The 15,676-nt window shown below is 44.4% G+C and overlaps 1 long non-coding RNA gene across 4 annotated transcripts in view; it reads right to left on the reverse strand.

The window, feature by feature from the left end:
• LOC309631410 overlaps positions 1 to 15,076 on the reverse strand; it is a 187,596-nt gene extending 172,520 nt beyond the window's left edge. For all 4 annotated transcript variants that reach the window (XR_014246247.1, XR_014246248.1, XR_014246249.1 and 1 more), the window contains exons 1-2: positions 11,666 to 15,076; positions 10,851 to 11,026 (exon numbers count right to left, since the gene is read on the reverse strand). This is a non-coding gene — a long non-coding RNA (uncharacterized lncRNA). The remainder of the gene's footprint in view (positions 1 to 10,850; positions 11,027 to 11,665) is intronic.
• Positions 15,077 to 15,676: the final 600 nt, after the last annotated feature.

Consider the following 15,676-nt stretch of genomic DNA (forward strand, 5'->3'; position numbering starts at 1 on the left):
ATGCACAGAAATCTCTTGCATTCCCATACACTAATGATGAAAAATCTGAAAGAGAAATTAAGGAAACACTCCCATTTACCATTGAAACAAAAAGAATAAAATACCTAGGAATAAACCTACCTAGGGAGACAAAAGACCTGTATGCAGAAAACTATAAGACACTGATAAAAGAAATTAAAGATGATACAGACAGATGGAGAGATATACCATGTTCTTGGATTGGAAGAATCAATATTGTGAAAATGACTATACTACCCAAAGCAATCTACAGATTCAACGCAATCCCTATCAAATTACCAATGGCATTTTTTACAGAACTAGAACAAAAAATCTTAAAATTTGTATGGAGACACAAAAGACCCCAAATAGCCAAAGCAGTCTTGAGGGAAAAAAACGGAGCTGGAGGAATCAGACTCCCTGACTTCAGACTGTACTACAAAGCTACAGTAATCAAGACAATATGGTACTGGCACAAAAACGGAAATACAGATCAATGGGACAGGATAGAAAGCCCAGAGATAAACCCATGCTCCTATGGTCAACTAATCTATGACAAAGGAGGCAAGGATATACAATGGAGAAAAGACAGTCTCTTCAGTAAGTGGTGCTGGGAAAACTGGACAGCTACATGTAAAAGAATGAAATTAGAACACTCCCTAACACCATACACAAAAATAAACTCAAAATGGATTTGAGACCTAAATGTAAGGCCAGACACTATAAAACTCTTAGAAGAAAACATAGGAAGAACACGCTTTGACATAAATCACAGCAAGATCTTTTTTGATCCACCTCCTAGAGTAATGGAAATAAAAACAAAAATAAACAAATGGGATCTAATGAAACTTAAAAGCTTTTCCACAGCAAAGGAAACTACAAACAAGATGAAAAGACAACCCTCAGAATGGGAGAAAATATTTGCAAACGAATCAATGGACAAAGGATTAATCTCCAAAATATATAAACAGCTCATGCAGCTCAATATTAAAAAAACAAACAATCCAATCCAAAAATGGGCAGAAGACCTAAATAGACATTTCTCCAAAGAAGACATACAGACGGCCAAAAAGCACATGAAAAGCTGCTCAACATCACTAATTATTAGAGAAATGCAAATCAAAACTACAATGAGGTATCACCTCACACCAGTTAGAATGGGCATCATCAGAAAATGTACAAACAACAAATGCTGGAGAGGGTGTGGAGAAAAGGGAACCCTCTTGCACTGTTGGTGGGAATGTAAATTGATACAGCCACTATGGAGAACAGAATGGAGGTTCCTTTAAAAACTAAAAATAGAACTACCATACAACCCAGCAATCCCACTACTGGGCATATACCCTGAGAAAACCATAATTCAAAAAGACACATGCACGCCAATGTTCACTGCAGCACTATTTACAATAGCCAGGACATGGAAGCAACCTAAATGCCTATCAACAGACGAATGGATAAAGAAGATGTGGCGCATATATACATATATACAATGGAATATTACTCAGCCATAAAAAGGAAGAAAATTGAGTCATCTGTAGAGACATGGATGGATCTAGAGACTGTCATACTGAGTGAGGTAAGTCAGAAAGAGAAAAACAAATATCGTATATTAACACTATATGTGGAACCTAGAAAAATGGTACAGATGAACTGGTTTGCAGGGCAGAAACTGAGACACAGATGTAGAGAACAAATGTATGGACACCAAGGGGGGAAAGTGGCGGGGGTGGTGGTGGTGGTGGGATGAATTGGGAGACTGGGATTGACATATACACACTAATATGTATAAAATAGATAATAAGAACCTGCTGTATAAAATAATAAAATTTAAAAAAAATTAAAAAAAAAAAGAAGTCTATTCAGCAGGCTTAAGTGAGCCCAGTAGAAGAACAGGTTAAAACCAAAGGCTGAGCTCTGGAGGCTTTTTATCAGCCTCCTCAATGAGGAAACCCCACTGTTATACCCACTAAGTGTTCCTCACTTCCTCCCATCTTCCCTATAAATATATAGAGTACATTGGGGCCTCCCCTCCTGAAAACTGGTCCATATGCATGCAGTCTACGTTTCTGTGGAGTAATCACCCTTCTGTGGAATAATGAGTGCTCAGGGCACTGGTGCCCTGTGCTACTTCTCTGTAAGTTTTTCTCAATAAAATAATCTTAAATCTATATTACATGACACTAGTGACATGTGGACCCATTCACTATAAGACACATTTTTGAATACCCAGGAATCCAGAACGTATGCTACACACATACATTTTTTTCTAAAAAAAATTACCTAGGGAAGGAAAAAGAATCAGAATAAATAACTTATAAAACATGAAGACCTGTTATATCAAAAAGTTATGAAAAATAAAACCAATAAAATGTGTTAAGTCCAAATATTGATACTATGTCTGTGAATTTAAGTAGAACTGTTTAAAGAAGTCTTTAAATGTTATAGGCATAAACTACAAAAAAAATTAATCATCTGGAACAAAAGCTCAACATGGTTTCAACAAATCTTGAAAGCTACGGTGGGGTTATGCGCCCACAAGAATGAAATTGTACTAAAATTCTTGTTTTGTTCTGAAGACTGATAGTTCTCCCCAATATCCATTCTCCCCGACTTAAATAGCATTAGAATTTTTAGTGGCATTTGGCCATTAAGCTACAGATTAATATATCAGGCAGGGTCCATTCAGGAAAGCTGAAACCATACTAGGTATTTAAACAAAGAGAATTTAATATAGGGCATTAGTTTAACAGATGTTGGAAGACTGAAAAGTCAAAGAGGGAATGTGGCAATAAAACAGAGGTAATAACTCCAGGAAGCAGCTACAGTTCCTTGGGCTGCAGGAACAAAGAGAAGGAATTGAAGTTGTAGAACCTAAAGGTCCCCCGGAGCTGTGACTCAGACCTCTGAGGTGAGGGCGATGAGGCTGGTTCTGGGAGTGCCAAAAGAAGTTGGAGATTAGAACCAATTGGTGCTACTGGGGTGCATGACCATTCCCAGCGTGACATGAAAAGGATAGTCAGCAAATAAGGAAGAAACACTCCCCTCTCCCCTTCTCCTACCGTCCAGCGTCCCTGCACGGCATCCTCTTGGTGGAACTTATCACAAAGTCAGCTGACAAAGAAGAAACGTAGTGTGCAGAGTCCCAATCCCAGCATCAAAAACCAGAATTTAGAAGGGAGGAAATGGATCTGAGAGACAAGCATTCAGTAGCCGCACAATTGCCTTTCCCAGCCTCCCTTGCTACCGGGGCGGGCAGGTGAAGACATTCTGGTTCACTGAATGAATGGAAATCACATGTGCATTTGTTTGGTCACGCCCTTCCTTTTTTCCCTTTTCCCTGGCTGCGATGTCCACATGGAGGTGAGCCATGATGACCATGCAGATGAGGTTAACAACCTACAGGTGGTGGAGTAATAAATTTAAAGGGGCTGAGTCCCTGAAGTCACAGAGCCATCGTACATTAATGCAGAAACATGTTAATTCAGCAGAAATCGTGAAATTGAGTGAAAAGGGGAAAAAACAATACTACATAATAGACAGAAAGTTGGGTGAAATAGCAACCAACCTCCAACTTTATTCTCTGTACAAGAGATGCATATAAAACAAAAAGAGAGAAGGTTGACAATAAAGACATGGAAAAAAAGGTATGCTAGGGAAAAGCAAACTAATAAAATTGGGGGTTGAGGAACGTTCAAAGTCTAAAGTATTAAATGAGACAAAAACATTTAAAATGGTAAAAATTTATCAAAAATATAAATACACCTTCTATTCTGAACAACACATCACCGAAATATGTTGTAGCAAAGTGAACCATGGATGAACTGGATCCCAAGAATTTTTAATTCTTGAAGAGAGACTGCAAAGGAATTGGATTTAGGTTGTCCCACAACCCAAATTCAATTCAGCTTTTGATGTTCCAAACATACTCTTATATTAGATACAACAGTCCAGAATTTGAGAAATGTATTCATAATGATCGGGTAATTATTCATTTGAGTCTATGAAGCCTTTGTGAGGAGACTAGGTTTTCCCTTGATGGGGTGGATACTTTCACTGTCAGTCATTCTGGGACCAGCTCAGCCCACGCAGAGACAAGGCTTTGGGTTGGAGAGAGAGGTGTCCCAGGAAACAGGAGGCCGCGATCTGGGGTGTGGAGATGCCTGGTGTGAGCTCCTCCTTGCTCAGGTGGTCTGAGAGGGAGGCAGGTTAGGGGCCCTGGGAAGGTCTGGCCTGTTTAGAAGTTTTTGTTGTTGTTCCTTTGTGCTTTTTTATTTCTGTACGGTACTTTTTCCATGATCCCTGTGGGCCTTCGGGAATGTCTGAGTCTTTTTAAATGTTCCCCCTGACCTCAGCTTTCACTGTGGGTGACTGAGGCAAAGCTGGTGCAGGGAGATCAGCGGCCTGAGAGCACAGTCCAGCACAGCAGGCTGGTGGCCGGTGACCATCAGAGTGTCTGTTCGGCCTCTCGGCTCCCACACCACCTCAGCCCTCTTTGGGCTCCTTAACCAGATGTGGTTGCCACTGGCAGCTGGCTGGGCCTGTGTACACTAGGTCTGCGGTCGCCTGCCATCACCCTGGCCAACGAGGCTCCAGGCCCAGGACCTCATCACCAGCCCACCTCCTACTCCAAGAGGAAGGGCCCCCAGGCTAAGTGCCCACAGTCCTGGGCTGGGGCTCCTCCTATAGCCAGATTTTGTTCTTTGCTTATTTTGCGGGGATGGGGGGAGGGTAATCTTTAATCATTGATTTGGAGGCGCTCTTTAAACTGTGTAAAAGTGGCTACTGGGTTCACAGGAGGGAAAGCCCCAAGACCACCAAGCTGTGGTCATCAAGTAGAGTCCTAGGTTAAACACTTGGTTCCCAAGGTTCCTTGGTTTGTTTCTTGCCAACTGATCCCAATTTGCCCCCTGTTCCAATGTCTGCTGTGGGATCTTAGGGGGATAACTGTCAGTGGGGTTAGGTAAGGAGTTGGCCTAAATGTGGAGCCCACTGGGTGATTTCAGGACTTTGTTGAGCCTGTTTGTTTCCCCACGGGTCACAAGATGAGATGATTTTGAGCTGTAATGGGTGCTCCGATCAGAGAAACACTGGGAGCAGGTGAGGCGGATGACGTGAGATGAGAGATAACGGGAGCTCGTTTGGGAGCAGGACAGGTGTTGGGAGGCAGTACAGATGGCTGAAATCTGGGTGGCATGCTACGGGGTCCCTGCTGTGTCACCCTCACTCTTCAGCAAATTCAAAGAGCATCACACAATATTGAACGTTTTTGGAGTTCTTAGGACAATGCAGAGGGCTGGAGCTTCACGTCTGGGTCTGACCCACACCTGAACCAAGGAGATCTGGACTCACGAGCACAGAAAGCAGCAGGAGAACATAGTGGAAGTAGTGGGGAGGCTTTCAAGTACACATAGATTCTCGAATTGGGGTTCAGTCCAAGTTTCATCAAGACTTCTGGAGAAACACAGAGGCCTCAAGCAATGAAGAGTCTAAGGATATTTCTTGTAGTGGCCTCCGAATTAGCAGAGGTCCTGGATCACAGAGACCCAGCAGGAAAAAGACGGCACACTTAAACTACGTAATGTGAGGAGCATTTAATAAAGGAATTATGTACAAAGAGCAGGGCATGGAGGTTCTGCAAGTTCAGTGACTGGGGCTAGTCACTGTGAGGGCAAAGACAGTGAGTAGTTACTGAAACCCAGAGAAAGAGAGAGAGCTGTGTGGGGAGGGCTGCCTGACAGATCCTGGGAAATTCAGTTGAGAGCTGCAGCCAGCCCCCAATGACCCCACAGGAAGGAACCTGGATGAACAAAGATCCCAACCTCTTTTTCCAACCTCCCTCCAATCTCCTGTCCACTGGCCAGACTCAAACGGAAGCCAGAGGACAAAGGAAACTGTTCATCCAATCTACACAAGTCAACACCCGGGGGCACAAAACAAGATGGAGATGGGTGGACATTGGGCCTGGGCTGGGGGAGGGAGAGCCAACAGCAGATGTCCTGCACAACTCCTGTATGTTATTTAGTTTTCAAACAGAAGTAGCAATGAACCTGAAAGAATGCACTTGTACTTAATCTCTGCTATTTATCAAGCATTCTGTACCAAAAACTTCACAACATTAAAAAAAATGTTCTGTTTGCCATAACAACCCTGGGGGTAGGGGTGGGGGGCAGATACTGGTATTACAGGTGAGAAAGCCAAGGTTCAGAGAGGTCAAGAGGCGTGCCCAAGGTCATAGAGGTGATAAGTAGCAGGATTAGTGTTCAAACCCAGGATGGATATAGAAGGAAAGGAAGGCTTTGGGTTGATACATAAAATCCTATTTTACCGCTTCTAATGAGAAAGAAAAAATGTATTTATTTTACTTAAATAGTTGTTCTACTAGCTTGGAGTATCATAAGAGATTGATAATTTCGGTTGTTAACAGAGTGTTTTTAGTAATGAATTTGCAGAAGACCTGGTATGTCTAGCATAGGAGTGATAGGCACTATTAAATGGGACTAAAACAGGCTAGTAAGCACCTTTAGTTTAAAGGGGAATTTGATTATTTTTTAAATATGAAATTTTAATTTTTTTTAAAAAAGGTGCAAGAATTGCAAGTACAAAGTGACTTCTCAATCAGGCAAACATTCATAATTCTCTCTCGCATAGGACCTGCTTCCTGCATCACTACCTTCCCCGGGTCCTTCTGAGGGGAAGAAAAGAAAGACCTACTCATCTCCATTTCCTTTCAGGACAAGCAGGACAGTGTGTAACACTCGAGAGAAGCAAAGTTTTCATTTTATACCATAGCTGGTCTAGAGAACTGGAATGAGTTGGAAAGCAAATATTAGGACTGAACTGCAGCTGGTAGCATGTTTACCTTACAGTACATTTCCTTCTGAAAAGGTGAATCAAAAGAATTTCACTTTTGAATGAATTGAACAAAACACCACCTAGGAGCAGTCGAAATATTTTAAAAGTGAAGAGAACATAAGTTCCTTGTAGAAAATTTGGAATCAATTCACTATCAATTTATTTTACCAGGTAACTTAGTTAAATATTAAAATATTAAAGGGCTTACATAATTCGGGTTTGGGGGGGGCTATAACTGTAAAATGTTGGGCAGATAAATTCCTGTTGCACCAAATATCCCTGAATACTCCTTTCTTAATGCATGTGTTCTAGTGCAGTATACACAGCCAATGGGACACAGTCTCTACTTGGAAGCCCAGAAAAATACCCTCCCCACATTTCAAATTTTTCACTTTCAAAACTAGCAGGTGATGATAATTTGCTTCACTGGATGTACCAATGAGCCCTGCAGTGTCCCTTCTCTGTGTAGCCCCAAGAGTCACCTCCACTCTTCTCAAACTTTTATCCATGTGCCCACCTCTCTGAAAGAGATTCTCTGCCTACGACTTCACAGAGAAAAGGGGAGCTGTCATGTGGGAACTCGCTCAACTTCCTGCCACTGAAGCTACACACTTCCCTCCTGTGAGGACAGAAGAGGCGTCCTCTCCCTGTCTGAGCTTGAGCCTAATGCTCCCATCTGAATCGGGGCATCTTTCCTCAGGCCTCCTGGGATGTTCCTCTCTCTGCCGTGTCCAGGTCCCTCCCCGCTGACTCACTGCCAGATTCGTTAAAATGGGATGTCTCTCCCATCCTACAAGCAGGCAAACCTCAAACGTATTCAGTGACTGCCTCTACCTTTAGTCCTATTTTCCTTCTTTCCAGGTTATCTGCCTTTGCTGTCCCCAATTCTTTATCTGCCATTTGTTCCTTAACCAAATGGAATCTGGGCACTTAAGGTTTCTCTGCAGCATTGACCTCCAGTGGTCATTCCTTCCTCACTGAAGTGATTTTTGTCGCTTGGCTTCTATGGCACTCTCCTGGTTTCCCCTCCACCCTCACCTCCAACTTTCCTCTTCATCTGCTTGCCCTTCCAAACGTTGGTGTGCCCTGGAGATGGCCTTCAGCTCTGGGTGTTTAACCCACTCCCTTGGCTTAATTTTCTGGTGTACTGAAGGAGTCTGCCACCCAAACACCTACCTCATTGTTGTTCAAAGTATTTAGTACATTCTTTTAATTGTTCATTTATACTCTGCCTTGCTGCAAAATGGAACTGAAGTGTAACTATGTGTCTACAAAAGCAAGAACTATGTGCTATGTAGTATGCCCAACAACTTTAAATGATTTATCTCATCTAATTCTCACAGCAAACTCATGAATCAGGTTCTACTTCTTTCATCTATTTTGCAAATTAAAACACCAAGGCTCTGAGCAGATAAATAATTTTTCCAAGGTCATACAGTTAGAAAGTAACAGAACTAGGATTCTACAATGGGGAAACGTTTTATATTAAATTATACAATTTTTATTTCTTTACCCTACTCCTCTCACCCCAACCATTAAGCAGTCATTGTTTTCTAGGTGCATGACCTACAGAGGAATAATGGAAACAGTCTAGAACAAAGAAGTTATAGCTCAATTTTGCCTATCAAAACAGACATTTCTAAAGCCTGTGGTAGAAAAAAAAAAGTAATGAGAGGCCTGGCTTTCTACTGTAAGAACTAAGCATTTGAATGAGACAAGGATTCTTGCTATACCTCCAAACACTGAGAATTAAGCTTGGAAATTTACAGAATGTACCAAGAAGCACCGAGAAGAGAAACTGCAGAATGTGACATACAAGTCATGCTTCCTGAGTTGGGGAGGAACTTGGGAAGATTTGGGGGGATGAGTACTTAAGACATGTGAGAGCCTGTTCCTTGAACCCCACTTTGGGGCCAACATTCTGATATAAGGGAGTGATGATGTCCAGGAGACAGGTGTGGGGAAATTCAAAGCAGATGGGCTTGTCTCCTGCTTTTTAGTACATGGCAAAGAAAGTTTGCAATTCTCCTGTGTTGGAATGGTGCCAGAACAACATGACCCCAGGAGCTGGATTAGCAGTGGATGTGAGAGCTGTTTAGATGGATGTGTCCCAGGATAGCTTCACAGAGGCCTGGACCCTCCAGAATGGGACAGGGAATGCAGCTAAGAGATCCTGGACTCCAAAGGAGGGGCACAGAAGTGCTGAGAGACTTGGGAGCCTGGAAGAGATATAGGGTCAGGACAATGAGGTCTCAAAAAAGCTGGAGGCAAGACTCACCAACATCAGCAGAGAAGCCTGTGTACAGCGATCAAAATCCAGGTGGCTCTAGCCCACTAGAGGGACAAGACTTCAAGAGATACCAGCAAAGACAGGATGACAGCTTGGGGTCTGGGCCACCCTTCCTCATTGCTATTATGTAATTTGAGGTTCCCTCTGAGCCAAAATGTCACTTGGGAAGAACAGAATGGAAGCAGGCACAAGCCCTGAAAGATGGAATACTCACACCAAAGAAACCTAGTAAACTTAGCGGAGACTGGGGCTTAGGAGAGAGGAATTTAGGAAAGAGTGAGGTGAGAGGCTAGGCACAGAACTGTCAAGTCATGGAAAAGTTCCCCATGTCACATGTCCCCTGGAGTTGTCTTTGTTTTTCTGCTTTGTCCCTTGGAGTGACTGGTCACAGCAAGCCTGGTGGCCAACCAGCCTGGACATAGTTGGAATAGGACTCTCATCACTGCTGCTCATATTATTTTTGCTTTTTCCTCATTTTATTTGTTTGGCAGATTGTGGGTCAAAAATACTTTGGGGAGTAGTAAGAAATAAAGTTTAAAAGCTAATTAATTTGAAACCGTGGTTGTGAGAGTTTGTCTTTGCTGAATATTTCTGGATATAATCAAACAACTCAGGATAAAGTAGAAGGGACAGGCCCCTTCTCTCAGCGCCCATTGAGTTCTTCCCTAAAACACGAAGTTTCTCTTCTAGTTATGTTCTGGGGTACCCTCACCAAATTTTTCATTAATGTGTGTAATCTGTGTGTGTGTGCATTCCTCAAGACCCAGTGGAACCTGAGTGATGAGAACAACACAGAAACCAGCATACTGAGCAAGTCATAAGGAACAAGACCCCTCAGGTGGTGCAGCAGACGCCGAGGTTGTCTACCCACTCGCATTCCAACCCTCTTCTTGGTCCCTTCAGTCCTGACTTTGTTCAGGAATCACACATACGTGTGCTTCAGGGAACTCTGGTCCCTAGCTAAATCAATCCCTGTAATCCCAGGCCTCTTGCCAGTGATTAGTTTAGTGATGGGCTAAATTCTTTCCAATAATACAGAAAGCAATGGCTACTGAGTAGGTCCTGGGAGAGTTTGGGAAGGGCATCTGTGTTCATTTGCCAGGGCTGGTGTAACAGATGACCACGAACTGGGTGGCTTAAGTAACAAAATATATTGTCTCACAGTTCTGGAGGCTGGAAGTCTGAAATCAAGATGTCAGCAGGCCTGGTTCCTTCCTAGGGCTGTGAGGGAGAATCTGTTCCAGGCTTCTCTCCTTGGCTTGTAGATGGCTGTCTTCATGTTCACATGGCTTTCTCCCTGTGTCTTCACATTGTCTTCCCTCTGTGTGTTTCTCTGTGTCCAAATGTTCCCTTTTTATAAGTGACAGAAAAGGAGAAGACATAGAGACACAGAGAGAGAGGCCATGTGAAGCCGAGTGAGAGTGGAGTGATGCAGCTACAAGTCAAGGAATGCCAAAGATTGCAGCAACCCCAGCAGGCAGGAGAAAGGCATGGAACAGATTTCCCCCTCAGAGCCTCCAGAAGGAACCAACTCTGCTCATACCTTGTTTCAGTTCTGGCCACCAGAACTGTGAAAGAAGACATTTCTGTGTTTTAAACCACCCAGTCTGTAGTAATTTGTTATGCCAGCCCTATCGCACAACCTGTGTGGCCAAAAGTGCTGCATTCACACAAACAGAAGCTCCTCTGAATTGGCTGAAAACTGTCATACCTGGAATAAAATCTCCAAAAGGTAAGCTGAACGCTGGCTCTCAGCAGACAAGTAGCAGACATGCAGGAGTCACCGGGAAAGCCAGCTCCTGCACAACCAGGATCAGCCACCCACAGCAGGATCGACGTGCTGGGTGCAGAGCCTGCTGTAGTAGTGATGACTGCTGTCCCTGGGATCTGGGGAAAGGAGCCCAAGTCTCACAAAAGGGGAAAGCGGACAGAAAGCACTAAAGTGGCCAGAGGAGACCAAGAACAGAAACTAGCCCTGGCTAGTTAGCTGACAAGATCAAACTTTAGGACAATGGGGCTAGGAAGCTGCCACTGGTTCTGCTACCCCTGGACAATTAACACTGCACTGTTGTCCCAGTAAATAATTTCTCAGTGGTCCCTTCATCTTTGAATTATTGCACAAGAGTTAAAGCCGCAGGTGGCAGCATCTGACTGGCTGAGCCCAGTTCCCCAGATGCCCATGCTAACTCCTGAGGGATGGAGAGAGAGAGGGGTTACCTGTCGGCTCCCGGTTCTGTCGTGGGAGGGAGGCCTTTTCCCACCCAGCCTTATGCAGTGGAAGACTCACCCAACATAGAAATAAAGTTTGGATGCTGAGTAGGCAAAGGAAGTAACAAGCATCCCCCACAGTGAAACTATGCAATGGAAGCATCAGAAACAAAACCGAGTAGGAGCTGGCCCCAGAAACGCGGAGGCCTGCTTCTCAGCTGAAATGGTCTGGGAAATGAAGGGAAACTTCATTGATTTAGATAGGAATGACTGTACATTTGTTTCTATTTCACTGGGCAAGGGCGGACTGAACAATACCTTGTAGGGAGCACTTGAATGAAAAAATTCAGGTTTGGCAAAGCTCCCGAGGCCCCGGACAGCAGACGCAGCTCTCAGAACTCGCGCGGCCGGGAAAGAGGCAGGCGGCAAGCGGCTGTGCGCATGCGTACCGCGAGGCGTGGACTCGGGGTCCCCCTGCTGGCGCGGATTTCCTCCAACCTCCCTTTCGCTGAGCCTTTAGTGCGCGGGGCTCGCAGTGCCCAGCAGCCTGGGGATTAGTGAAAGTGGGCCCAGCTGCAAAGTCTAGCGTGGATTCCCCCAAATAAGAGTGGAGAAGGGGCGGTTAATCAAGAACGCAGTTCTTGGTGGGTCGGGATGGGGACTGGAAGCTGGGTGTTTTTTCATTGCAGGATGCACAAGACACCTCAGGGCTGAAGCAGAGAATTTCTGTGGTCCTGAGACTGGGTGCAGAGCTGACACTGTGGCTCTCAGGAGTCTGTCCCTTACCCTGATGGCCAGGACAGGGGACAGACGCCTGCTAGATGCTGTGGCCCTGCAGGGCCCTTCCTGGCCCATCTTCTTCCTCCCCCTTTCTCACGCTCCTCCAGCATCTGTCAGCAGAAGAGAGGCTGTTCTCAGCAGGTCGGTTCTCGCCGCTTGTGTGACTCATGGCTTTTTGGCCGTGCCTTCTCTCTTGCCCAAGACTTGTATATACATATAGCCCGGATCAGCTGAGTTTTATCACTGCTTCCTAGATTTCCCCTGCTTCCCTTCTCCAGCTTGAAAGACCAGAACTTCCTCCCACGTGCTGCCAGGTGTCACGTTAGGGCTTCCTGTGTCTGTGCCACACATCTCGGAGACATACACAGGATGATATGGAACAAGTTTAGATTGTTGCCTGGGGACTAATTCACTGCTAAGCAATGTCAATAAGTCCCTTTGGGGTTGCTGTGAACAGGCCTCCTTGGCTGTGGGTACCATCTAGGGATCACTGGTTAGAGAACAGTGCTTCTGTGGCCACGGTCCCTGGGTCTGACACCCTCATTCATAGGGACAAGCCCAGCCCCAACCAGCCTTCTTAGAAATACAGTTTGGCTGTGAGTTAAAAAAAAAAAAAAAAACAAAAACTAGGCCTAATTAAATCCACAAATCTTAAGTGTACAGGAGAGTTTTTATGAATTTATGTCCCTGTGTAACTGCCACCCAGATCCAGATACACATGTGATTGGACTTGAGAGGGTGAGTCAGTTAGAGCCAATTCCCCATTGGGGGATGGGGCTACCTAAGGCAGTGGTTCTTAAACTTTAATGTGCATCAGAATCACCTGGAGGACTTGTTATAACATGGATTGCTGGGCCCCACCCCAGAGTTTCTGATTCAGCAGGTGTGAGGTGGGCCGAGAATCTGCATCTCTAACAAGTTCCCAGAAGATGCTGATGCTGTTCTTCAAGGCCACACTTAGAGAACACCACCCCAAGCCAGGCGCAGGGATTGCCAGTAAGTGTTAGTTAACCATACAAAGAAGGAAAGTCCATTAGCGGAATAATTTTGATTAAAATGAATCAACCAGGTGCTTAGCAGGTGGTCTTTAAATTCTGGCATTCAGCTGTCTCGCACAGAACACTTTGATCCAATCTTTGTTTCCAGCAAAGGGGTCACCAAAGTTATAAGCATAGATTGCATCAGCACATTACCTCTTGAGACTACTTACCAGGGAATTAATCAGTCCAAAGAGCTCCAAAGGATCATATGCTTTTTTTTTTTAATTTAATTTATTTATTTATTTTTGGCTGCATTGGGTCTTTGTTGCTGCATGCAGGCTTTCTCTAGTTGCGGCGAGCAGGGGCTATTCTTCTTTGTGGTGCGGAGGCTTCTCATTGCGGTGGTTTCTCTTGTTGTGGAGCACAGGCTCTAGGCACGTGGGCTTCAGTAGTTGTGGCACATGGGCTCAGTAGTTGTGGCTCACGGGCTCTAGAGCGCAGGCTCAGTAGTGGTGGCGCATGGGCTTAGTTGCTCCACGGCATGTGGGATCTTCCCGGACCAGGGCTCGAACCCGTGTCCCCTGCATTGGCAGGCGGATTCTTAACCACTGCACCACCAGGGAAGCGCGGATCATATGCTTTTAAAGTCTAGAAGATTCACTATACTCTTTTACAGTCAGAGAAGGGGTATTGACAAATTGCTCTGAGATCCTCAGAAGGAGATTAACCAGTCAGTACCTACTGTTAGGGCATTTAAAACATTTTTTAAAGGAGCACTGTGGCATAATAAGAAATATATATCAATATTTGATCTTCATCACCATTTCGTGACACACAGTTCCTAAAACCCTTGGAAACTCTGGAGAGGGATAAGTATCTTTTGTATGCCCATGAGATGACTGGTACCTGGAGGCCCCTAGATGGCTTCTGGATGGAACTCCAAGGCATGAGTAGAGGGTTGGAACTTTTAGTTCCACCAATCTCCCCACCCATGACTGGAGAGGGGCTGGAGATGGAATTCAATCACCAGTGGCCAGTGATTTCACCAATCATGCCTACATAGTTAAACTTCCATAAAAATCCCTAAACCAGGGGTTTGGAGAGCTTCTTGGTTGATGAGAACATTGAGGTGCTGGGAGGGGGACCTAAAGAGAAGGCGTGGAAGCTCTGTGTAAGATCTTGCCCTATGCATCTCTTCCATTTGGCTGTCCTTGAGTTGTATCCTTATAATAAACCAATAATAGCAAGTAAAGTGCTTTCCTGAGTTCTGTGAGCCATTCTGCCAAATTATTGAACCTGAGGAGGGGGGATCATGAGAATCCCCTATTAATAGCCAGATGGTTAGTCAAAAGTACAGGTGACAGATAGTCTGGGATTTTGCCTGGGTAGTCCTATAGGGTCTGCATGCTAACTCTGAATAGTTAGGGTCAGAACTGAATTGAATTGTAGGACACCCAGTTGGTGTCTGGAGAGCAGAAGAATAGATCGGTGTAGAGAAACATCTAACACATCTGGTGTCGGAACTGTTGTGATTGGGCTTCCCTGGTGGCACCGTGGTTAAGAGTCCACCTGCCAGTGCAGGGGACACGGGTTCGAGCCCTGGTCTGGGAAGATCCCACATGACGCAGAGCAACTAAGCCCGTGCGCCACAACTACTGAGCCTGCGCTCTAGAGCCCACGAGCCACAACTCCTGAAGCCTGGGCGCCTAGAGCCCGTGCTCTGCAACGGGGGAGGCCACCGCAATGAGAAGCCCTCACACCACAGCGAGGAGTAGCCCCCGCTCACTGCAGCTGGAGAAAGCCTGCGCACAGCAACGAGGACACAACACAGCCAAAAATAAATAAATAAAATTTTTAAAAAATCTTTAAAAAAAAGTGTGATTAAGGACAGCTCAAGCACATTTAATAAATGTGACACCAACCACCTAAAATGCTCATTTTTTGTTTTCATATTCATTTTTCTGAACCTAGAAAGGTTCAGAACCTGAACCTTTTCATGGCTTTCCATATGTTCCAGGTTTTTAAACAATGATTATATATTGCTTTTATAATCAGAAAAAAACAAACCTCTGTCAACAAAAATTCAATTAACTATAAAGAAGAAAAAAGGGAATTTTATTCAAGCCAAACTGAGGATTATAACTTGTAAAACATACTCAGAAATCTCCGAAAACTGTTCCACCTGTTAGAAGTCAAAGGCATAGTCATATACATTTTTGAGACGAAGGATCGTACATCAAAATGACACACTGATATTTTACATAAGGGTCACCAAGGGTACATAGTCCAGGTAAGCTTGTAAAAAGTGAGCAGCAAGTCACCATGACCCCCTAACAGAGCTGGGAAAGAACACTATTCTTTTAAGAAGTTACATGGCTAGCCTCAGAACAAAGAAAAAAAACTGATCTTTATGGTTGAGCAGACACTCCCATCTTTGAGGAGCTCTGGTTAATGTGTAATGCAGATGCACACTGCACATTAGGGAGAGAGGAGGCCCAAACAAACACGCAGAGAGAATTTTATGTATAATTTTTTTCTTGTCCTGCCTTAAAATATAAATTTCATTTCA

Source organism: Balaenoptera borealis (assembly GCF_965194805.1).
Source record: "Balaenoptera borealis genome assembly, chromosome: 6".
NCBI classification, from domain to species: Eukaryota; Metazoa; Chordata; class Mammalia; order Artiodactyla; family Balaenopteridae; genus Balaenoptera; species Balaenoptera borealis.